Source organism: Dipteris shenzhenensis, chromosome 2 (genome assembly GCF_047967505.1).
Source record: "Dipteris shenzhenensis isolate YYH24624 ecotype China chromosome 2, Dip_SZ_1.0, whole genome shotgun sequence".
Lineage (NCBI taxonomy): Eukaryota > Viridiplantae > Streptophyta > Polypodiopsida > Gleicheniales > Dipteridaceae > Dipteris > Dipteris shenzhenensis.
In genome coordinates, this window is record NC_141597.1 from 65,298,078 (window position 1) to 65,308,883 (window position 10,806).

Below are 10,806 nucleotides of genomic sequence, written 5' to 3' on the forward strand. Positions count from 1 at the left end.
TGAAGCCCCATTCTCTACATTGGTGGGATAGTTATCTCATTTACATGGATGGCAATAGCATACTTTTGGAGTCTTTCCTTTGACTGCCTAGTGAGATGTGCGTGATCAGTGGAGAAGCAAGTGGCCATTTCACTCTACAGATTTAATTCAACGTGGTGATGATTTTAGTGCTACAAAGTCTATTGTCATTCTCATAGTATTAAAAGATGTGGATAGCAGATGCAAAGCCAAAATTTATATTGGCCAAAGGATGATGTACATATTTTTTATGCAAAGGAAAAGTTTAGGTAGAGCAGGGCTGTCCAAAATATTGTGGAGAAATATGTTACATCTACACAAAGCTATCAAACATGGAGGACTTTGATTCCCATCAATTGTGTGATGGGAAGGACTTGTATTGGATGTCCATGCAAGGAATGGTCAACGTGAACATGTGCTTTTGTAACATCTTCATAGGATGGCAAGATCCATCAATGGCACCTGTTGCTCAGGATTTGTCATTGTATCAACTTACTAGGCAAGGCAAACCATTTAATGACCTTGAGTTTGTGGATAATACCTTTAGAATTAGAGAGTATGTTATCAAAGATGGGGGTTGCTGTCACTTCTCTTCATAAAGCATGCCCACTTGCTTGGTAATTTATTTATTGCATATCTTTATTTTCTATATCCTTAAACTTGGATGTTTGCCAAAAGAATGCACATGTTTTCCTATTGTACATTTAGATACCAATTGGCTAGGGTCTACGGGCATTAGTGTCCCACAAGTTGATGCATATCTCTATAAGAGAAATGGAAACACCACACCCCACTTAAGTAAGTATCAATTACCCAAATTGAATTTAATGGTCAGGCAACAGCATGGTTGAAAGCAGCCTTAAATCCAAACTTATAGCATATGACACAACTACCATATGACATGTGGTAGCCATGAATTTGGCATGTTGAAGTGATAGCCATGACACGTGGCATGATAATATGGCAACCATGACATGTGGCATGATGATACAACAACCATGACATGTCACAATCATGACACATGGCATGATGATGTGGCATTCGTAAAGTGTGGCAACTTGTGAAGTTGTAGAAGACCTATGCAAGGCCACCCACGACTCATGGCACCACTTTGTCACCCCATGAGTCATGGCAGCACTAGTCTCCTTGCAATCCACTCACAAATCATGGTGCCACTTTGTCAGCCCATGAGTCATGGTAGCACTTGTGACCCATGGACCTAGTCTCCATGCAAACCCACCAAAATTCACGGTTAGCCACCACCATGTTCTAGATGATAAGAAATGGTCACATTTTATGTGAGGACCTTCTCATCTTCTCCATTCTTTTGTTGGGAGTGCCTACCTCACTCAACCTACTCTAGAAACTATAAGAAAGGACTCTCCCTTCGTTTGTTGCGCGATCCCCTTGCAAATCCTGCTCTCACTCCTTGTGGGTACAACTCCTTCCCCACTAAGCCTATAGCTCCCTCCTGTTGGTGCAATTACGCTTCATTTCATGCCTTGTACATAGTTTCAGACTTACAATTTGAGTCCTTCTCACTTTGGTCTCACCTTTGGAAGGTATTGATAAGATCTACTTCAATGTCTTGGTTGTATATCTCCTTTGGAATAAAAGAGCCTGGATAAGGGGGGGTCCCATCTTGGCTCCTTAATGTCGTGTTTATCTTTCTTGGGCAAAATTGTACATTTAAATTCCTGTTCATGTGAATTTGTTCAATTAATTCACATGAACATGAACAGAAAGATTGAAATGTGAATAGTTCTGTATTGTCAAGCAATTCAATCTTTCTCTTCTCTTTTTAAGAGATCATTGAGACATTTCATTGGTATCAGGCTTAGGATAGTGATCCTCGAATACCTTATTAAGTTTAGCCATCTCCATCCTTTGAATCAACCAGCCAGCATGGCTTGTCATGGTCCCAATCTTCCTCCAAGCCTCAATTAGCTAACATTAGTTAAACCTAGCAGGTTCATGTTCATGAAATTAGCCATGCTGATTCCCATGAACCAGGGCCTCCATACCAAGAAAAATGCAGTGCAGACATTCAAGGTCTTCTAAGGAAAGGTAATTCATTGACTAAATGGATCACTCCTCATCTGCAACAAGGAGAAAATGACATTGTAGGGCATTGAGCCATTTCGATTAATACTATGCTCTACTGAAATTCACAAAAGTGGGGTTTTAGTATTAGTAGTGTCAAGCATAAGCTCCATTAAGTCGTTAATTGATATACTGATTTGTGTCTAGAGTGCTCTTGGCTGCCCTATATAGAGGGGACCCTTCCTTGCCATTTAAGGAAACCATTCCTTGCCATTTAGCCATTTATGGTAAGCGAGGAAAAGGTAGCGAAGCCAGAGGTCGCATTATGTCATGGGCGCATGTATCCCCCCTCGTTTTTATTTGCCATAAGCTCTGTCATGGTAGGCTTTGAAAACTATATGTCCTTGTTGCCAAAGTACATGTTGGCGGGCTTCTATCCCACCTTCACTACCTTCTTTATTGACAAAGCTAACACATTAGCTAGTTGGTGCTTCAATCATCCAGGGTGAGAATCTGGATACAATATTGCATCTTCTTGTGCGTATTTCCAAGAAGGAATGCACAGCAATGTGGTGCTTGCTTCATCGCAACACTCTTTTAAGGATTGGCTATGTGGGTACTTTGTTTTCAAAGGTCATAATGTCATTGTTGCCACAGTTGGACATTTGTCTGATGAGCATGAGGCCAAACAATATACTTTTAGCCTGTTTGATGACTCAAACGAGTTTCCAATGATCATCACCGTAGGCACATCCTTGAGGAAAAAGTTTCGAGTATATGGGAGGACGTTTTTGCACAATTTGGGGGGGCGATGTTGCTCCTTCAAAAGTTTGTCAAGCTGGCGTTACTTGTAGAGCCTGGTAGCATTAGAAAGCAGTGGGAGAATGCAAACACAGGCTACCTGGACAATGCTCATGCCATAATGCAGCCTTCGGCTTCACTGCCTTTTCCTCGCTTACCATAAATGGTTAAACGGCAAGGAAGGGTTCCCTCTATATAGGACAGCCAAGAGCATTCTAGACACGAACTCGTATATCAATTAACGACTTAATGTCCAGCTTATGCTTGATGCTACTAATACTAATATCCCAGTTTTGTGAATTTCAGTAGGGAATAGTATTAATCAAAATGGCTCAATGCCCTATGATGTCGTTTTCTCCCTCTTAAAGGTGAGGAGTGATCCATTGAGTCAATGTCGTTTTCTCCCTCTTAAAGGTGAGGAGTGATCCATTGAGTCAAAGATTAAACTTGGAGACAAGTTGTTCAAGTTTTAAAAAGACAAAGAAGAAGATCAACTTGAAGTTCTGTTGGTATTTATACAATATCCTTAGTAGTTCTTTGATGGAGATAAATGTGGAGAAAAATCCAAGCTTCAATTTGTAGCCTTACATCTACAAGACCGTGCTTCTTTATGGTGGGCTAGTATGGTTAGTACACGATGACAAGCTCACACTTAGAGAAAGTTTAAGAAGCAAATACAATGCCATTTCTTGCCAAAGGAATTCAAAAGAAATATGATGGTGCAATGGGATATTCTTCGGCAACGATAAGAAGGAAATATTTGAATGTTACTTGTTTTGGGATACTTAAGTTCAAGCTTATCGCAAGAAATATTTAGTGGAGCAACAAACAAAGTTATGTGTAGGTTGGGTTTGAGACAATCCATTCAATTCAAAATGAATTCGACATCATTAGCCTTGTAACTGTGGAGGACACCATTAACATGCCATTGAAGATTGAAAAGAAGCCATCCTTATTGGGAAAGGGTGACCCAAAGAAGAAGCGCTTTCCGAAGGTATTCAAGAAGAAACAAGGAGCGTCCAATGGCTCACCTAAAAAAAATGTCCCTCAAGAAAGGTATTCAACTACTTTGTTTCATCAGCAAAAGAAAAGGTATTACTTTCAAGGTCAATGCTTTAAACGTGGGAAGCATGGCCACAATTTCTATGAATATCCCCAAAAGAAGCTACCATAGCCAACAATAAAGAGGCTTTGAAGAAGGCACTTGTAGCCCACAACATGGAGATTGCTCCAAAATAGATGAGGGTTTATCAAACTATATTTTTCTCAAAACTTGGGGTCAAGTAAAAGATCTTTCAGCACTTTTCTTGCTTGATGATGGTGCAACACACAACTTTATATCTTATGAGTTAGCACAAAGTTTGGGCGTAGCTATTAAAGACAAAGGTAAACCCCAAGAGGCTTTGTGTGCTTTCAAGTATCATGAAGGAAAGGTGCATCATCTCATCAACAAACTCAAGGTTCACATTTATGGGCACCTTGATCAGTTGTCTTTTATGATTGCCCCAATCCAAGGTGGTGATTTCATACTCAGAATGCCTTGGAATAAGCAAGTCAATCCTCGAATCGATTATGCATGGAACATCCTAAACATTGACATAAGCATCGAGATTTTAGAATTATGGCTAGAGTTTCAGGAAATGCTATTCCTATGGCAAGCCTTTCACAATTCTTCGACACCTTTTAGAAAAGAGATATGTTCATTTCTAATTTATATTGTTAAAAATGAAGTTTCACAAGAGGTTTCTACAAATCCAAAATCTAAAGAAAGGTTTTGTAAACTTTCTTGAATAAGGAAAGGTGCATCATCTCATCAACAAACTCAAGGTTCACATTTATGGGCACCTTGATCAGTTGTCTTTTATGATTGCCCCAATCCAAGGTGGTGATTTCATACTCAGAATGCCTTGGAATAAGCAAGTCAATCCTCGAATCGATTATGCATGGAACATCCTAAACATTGACATAAGCATCGAGATTTTAGAATTATGGCTAGAGTTTCAGGAAATGCTATTCCTATGGCAAGCCTTTCACAATTCTTCGACACCTTTTAGAAAAGAGATATGTTCATTTCTAATTTATATTGTTAAAAATGAAGTTTCACAAGAGGTTTCTACAAATCCAAAATCTAAAGAAAGGTTTTGTAAACTTTCTTGAATACTTTTTAAATAGTTTCTTACAAGAGTTGCCTAGTGAGCTTCTGCTAGAAAGGCTTGAAGACCATAAGATTGACTTGGTCCTTGGATGTTCTCCATACTAAGTTGGTCAAAACCAACAAGATGAGATCTTTAATCAAGTTTAAGAATTTTTGCGCAGAGGTCTAATTTGAAGCTAGTAGGTCTTCCTTTTTGCTCTCCAATCTTGCTAGTCCTCAAGAAAGATGGATCTTTTGAAAACCATGTTCCTTTTCCTTGGATCGATGATATCTTTGATTGTTTGGCAAGATCTATGATTTTCAACCACATAGATCTTAAAGTGGTTAACATCAGGTTGAGTGTTGCCTGAAGTTATTCATAAAACTTGCATTTTCAAGCAACTTTAGGACATTATGACTATTTGTAAGGCCTTTTGGCCTTACTAATGCCTAGCTACTTTTAATAGGCTAATGGAACGATTAATAGAGATCATCAATACTTCATAAGAAATTTTCTTTGGTGGAATGATTATTTAGAGACTATTCAGAATTCATAGGAGTTTTGTTCGACGACATTCTTATTTTTAGTAAGAATGAGGAGGATAAAGAGAGCATTTCAAAATTATGTTCGTAGTCTTATTAAAAAAATGCCATTTTGATCAACGACAAGAAGAGTGAATTCTTCTCATAAAAAATCAATATCTAAGGCATATTATCACCAAAGATGGTATCCAAATGGATCTAGACAAGATACAAGCAATTGTAGAATGGCCAGATCTAAAGAATTATCATGAGTGGTATCATTTGTTGGTCTATGCTTATATTATAGGAGACTTATTCAGCATTATGCAGAGATAGTTGTTGCCTTACATCATACATGATCTTACAAAAAAGAATGGTAATTTAAATGGACTTTTAAAGAGAGAGAATCTTTTCAAAAGGTAAAATATGCCTTTGCTATAGGTCCCATTCTCACAATCTTGATTTACAAAAACCCTTCTTGGTAACAACTGACTCATTGTTATTGCATTGGCGGTGATGCTCATGTAGTAGCCTATGAAAGTAGAAGGCTGAAATCCATTATGACTTCTATGTGAGAGAATTTTTGGCAGTGATGCATGCCTTAAAAATTAGGAAACATTATTTTTTAAGAATAGGCTTTCTTGTTAAGACTGATCATCAAAGCCTATAATACTTCTTGAAACAACCTCTCTTGAGAGAGGCACATGAGATGGTTTATTTTCTTGAAACAACCTCTCTTGAGAGAGAGCAACATGAGATGGTCTATTTTTGTGCAATCTTTTCATTACCAAATTGAGTATGCACTTCGAAAAGAAAATGCAATGGCAGATGCATTCTCTCGTAGGCCCAGATTTTAGCATATCTCAACCATATATCATGACGGATTAAGGATATGTATGCAAAAGATGTTGATTTTTCTTAATTATGGATGCATTAATGGCTGAGAGTACTTATTGTGCATAATACATTGGTTATCCTATATATGCAATAAAAACTATGCGTTACAAAGAAACTATGCATTAAAAACTCGAGCAAAACATTTTAGAGAAAATCCATAACCCACTCTATGCTGATTATGGAAGAGCATTATGGCTACATTTACAACTCTTAATAAGCTGTTTTGTTGGTGATACATGAAGAAAGACATCATTGCTTACATTTCAACATGCATATAATGTTAAATAGCAAAGGATGATAGAGAAAAGCCCAAAGGACTATTATAATCTTTGCACATACCACAAAGACCATGGGAGCATATCCCTATGGATTTCATTATTGGGGTTTGTACGACTAATCAAGGATATCACATTGGACTATAGTGAATAGGTTTAGTAAACAAGCTCATTTTATTCAATATTCAAAAGAATTAAGGGAACCTGAAGTTACACACATATTTATTAGGCATATCTTTAGCCATAGAAACCCAAATCTATTGTTTTCGATAGACAAGCCAAATTTACTAGTAATTTTGACAAAATTGTTTGAAAACCTTATTTCATCCTCCAAATGATGGACAAACTGAAATTAACACCATATTAGGAAATTTGGGAATTTTTACATGGTTTGGGAATTCCCAATATGGTTAAGATTTGGCCACATGGTTAAATCTCAAACCATTACTTGAAAGGGGAATCCATCCTAAACACCTTAGTAGGGAATCCTCCCAAGTCCCACATTCAAACATGGGTTCAAGTTTTGGCCATATGGTAAAATCTTAACCCCTTACTTGAAAGTGGGACGTGGGAGATTCCCAAATTCTCCAATATAGTGTTAATTACTAACAACACATTAATCGATCTACTCAAAATCTCTGTTCATGACCAGTAGACCATGTTAATCTCCAAGCCATAACCCGAGGACGGTGGGTAATAAAATGGATCCGAGAGTATGTTGTCTCCATGCCCCAACATGAACTTAGGTAGTACAAAATGTGTGTGTACAGTAGCGGCAAAGCTCCGCTTGTACTTGCATAAGGCTAGGAATAAACCTCTCTTAGGAATCCTCAACATGCAAATTCTACTTGCAATTCCTACATACGAGTTCTACATGCAACTCCTACATGCAATTCTTACATGCATGTTCTACTTGCAACTCCTACATGCAAGTCCTACATGCAAGTCCTACATGTGATTCCTACATGCATGTTCTACATGTGAGTTCTACATGCAACTCCTACATGCAACATGCAACATGCGAGTTCTACATGCAACTTCTATATGCAAGTTCTACATGTAGAGAGAGAATGTCTTACAATTCCTACTTGTAGAGAGAGAAGCTCTCCAACTTGTATAAATACCCCATAATGGAATGAAGCCCACACTCTTAATGCAAACTTAGGATAAGATCTTTGCCCCATCGATCAATTTGTAGAGGGTTATGACTTTGCTTATATCAAAGTCCACACAACCATTCAAAAGGCTCAAGAAAAACAAAAAGTGCCTGCAAATAAAGATAGAGGACCTTTGGATTAAGGAAGGACAATCGATTAAGTTTGAAAAATCTAAATGAGAACAAATAGGACAAAAGAAGTTTTATTTGAAACTCTTTTTTTGGTATTAGGGCCCTTTCAGAATATTAGAAGTTATTAACTAGGTTTCAATTCAACTGGATCTCCCACCATGTTGGAAGATAGATAACGTCTTCCATGTCAGTTTGTTCAAATCCTATGTTGGGGATATTCCTCAAAACTTGGTCTATGAAGATCAACCGGTAGTGGAGGATAATGAGCTACTCTTGGCTCTAGAACATATAGTCTTCCACCAATTTATCATGGGAAGATGAGAAAAAGTTACTTTATCTTAAAGTTCAAAGGATTTGCAAATGATAGATGCTAAATTAATGGAGAGAGCAATGTCTGAGTAGTTTACTAACATTCTTGATGCTTATGAGGAATCACATTTAGTTGAGTTTAGAATAAAGGCTGAGAGAATGTCAGTTCTCATAATCATACAAGCTAAGAGCCAACAATGTTGGGAAAACAAGAACCCCAAAAGGACACTAATACAACATAAATGATGTTTTGTAAGCAAGGATTCCAAGATTTGGTTAAGAGGGCAAGAGCAAAAAATGCTAGTTAAATAAGTAGCCCAAGAGGACACTCATATCATAAAAGATGTTTTCTTGTTGCAAGAACTAAGCCTACCCCTGAATAGTTTAATTGGGAAGGAATGCAAAATCAATGTAAGAGAAAAGGACCTACCCGTTCGACAAGTAGATCCATTCTATAGCTAAGGGATGGTTTATTCTCATGGCATGTGAAGGTTGAACTTGTCCTTTTCCCAATTGCGGAGGTTGACCAAGTTAAAATGAATGAAACTAAACAAAAACAAGCAACCCCTTAGAGAGAGAGAGAGAGAAGAGAGAGAGAGAGAGAGAGAGAGAGAGAGAGAGAGAGAGAGAGTATGATATGATTGCATTAAAGTCCATGTGAGACGGGGTAGTTGAAAATACTATAGGGAGTTTTCATCAAACTCGTTCATGGTTCTTCAAAATTATTCATCAAATATATGTGCATAGATGCCGATAGCCAATGACAAAAATCTCTAGGTTTCTTTAGCAAGTGCAACCAATAGTGTCAGATTTCTACTTTTGAGCTCATAAGCAAGTTTAAGAAGTGCTTCAAAATGATATGCTTGACACCTTGCAATTTCCAAATCATGTACACATTGAGAAGTATTTACAATATTTTCATAGAATCATAATACTATCGATGGTATTAGAGATAACTTTTGATGCCTTTGACAAGCTTTACATTTGAAGGCCAAGCTATAGCATTTGAGGAAGAGATCAAGATGATGGTGATATAAAAAAATGAATATAATCATTTTACAAAAAAAAAAAACACCTTCCATATTGACATAAGAAGTTCCACATTGAGTCATTAAAACACATTGGAAAGCTAGTCTTCTAGAGTCCCCCACCCTCCAAAAAAAGGAAGAAAGAAAAATGTACCAGCCCAAAGTGTGTGTGCATGTGTGTGCGCACGCGTGTGCATGTGTTTCCATGGTTACATATATCAGTAAATAAATGTGTCTATACATACATATGTCGCTATCTAAACTTAAATACATATTATATACCTACCTACCTACCTGTATATATAAATGTAGGTAGGTCTCTCTCTCTCACAACACACACACACATACACACAAAAAATCCTCCTTTTTCTTTTGCATCCACTTAATTTCTTAATTTTCCCTTTTCTTATTTTTTCTAATTTCTTTTCCTTCTATCTCACAAACACTTCCTAATTTTTCCTGATTCCTCTTAAATTTTTTTCAATTTCTTCTTAAAGCTCTAAAACTTTCTCTCTCAACCCCTCCCCCTCCCTCGCATCTTTAACCAATTTTCTTTCCTATTTTTTCCTCTTCCTTCCCATAAAATTTCCCAATTTCACTTGATTTCTCCCTAATTATCTGTATTAATTTTTAAAAACTAACTTTTTAAATCCTTTTTCCTTTTATTCAAATTCTCTCTAGGCCCTTTTTTTTACACCTTTAAAGTCCACATCAAGCTGTTTTAAATCTGTGTTTAAGCCACTATTTTATTGTGACCCCAATAACAAGGGAGGGCTGTTTATGACACTTGTCTTTCCAATTAAAGTTAAGTTGGTTCTTACCATGTTTTCTTCTTGGATGGTGGCAGGTATGCAGACTCTCCTCTTCAATAAAAGAGATGCTTATTTGGACTTCACCAAGCTCAAATTTTTTTTGCAAAAATATTATTGTCATTTCTTATTAAAGCTCTTATATACTTTTTATGCAATTTCAGAGGTGCTTTACTTACATACTCAAACTCTTCCTTAATTCTATAATGTTCTCTTTCTATCCTTAACCCTGACTCTTTTGTCTTTTCACTATGCAAAAGGGGTTGTTGTCTTGTCTTACACACACACACACACACACACACACACACACACACACACACAAAAGCAATAATAAAACTAAGAAAGACATACTGAGATACTATTCAAACTTCCAAATGGTATGCAAAAGAAAGGTGGAGATTGCACAATGAAATTACAAAAGACCACGACTACGTGTGTGTCATGGGCTGTGATAGATTAAACTCCACCCTATGAATTTATGTTAAGTTCAATGAAATTGCATGCTTACTATGCGAATGATGGATATTTCTCTCATGACATCCATTGTACAAAACATATTCCATCTCCATATTACTATACCACTTTTGATGTTCAGATTTAAAATTTTGTCAATTTTTTAATTTCTCAATTCTTCCATTTTTTATGGGTTGTTTGGGTGATTCTTTATTCTATTTGGTTCTTA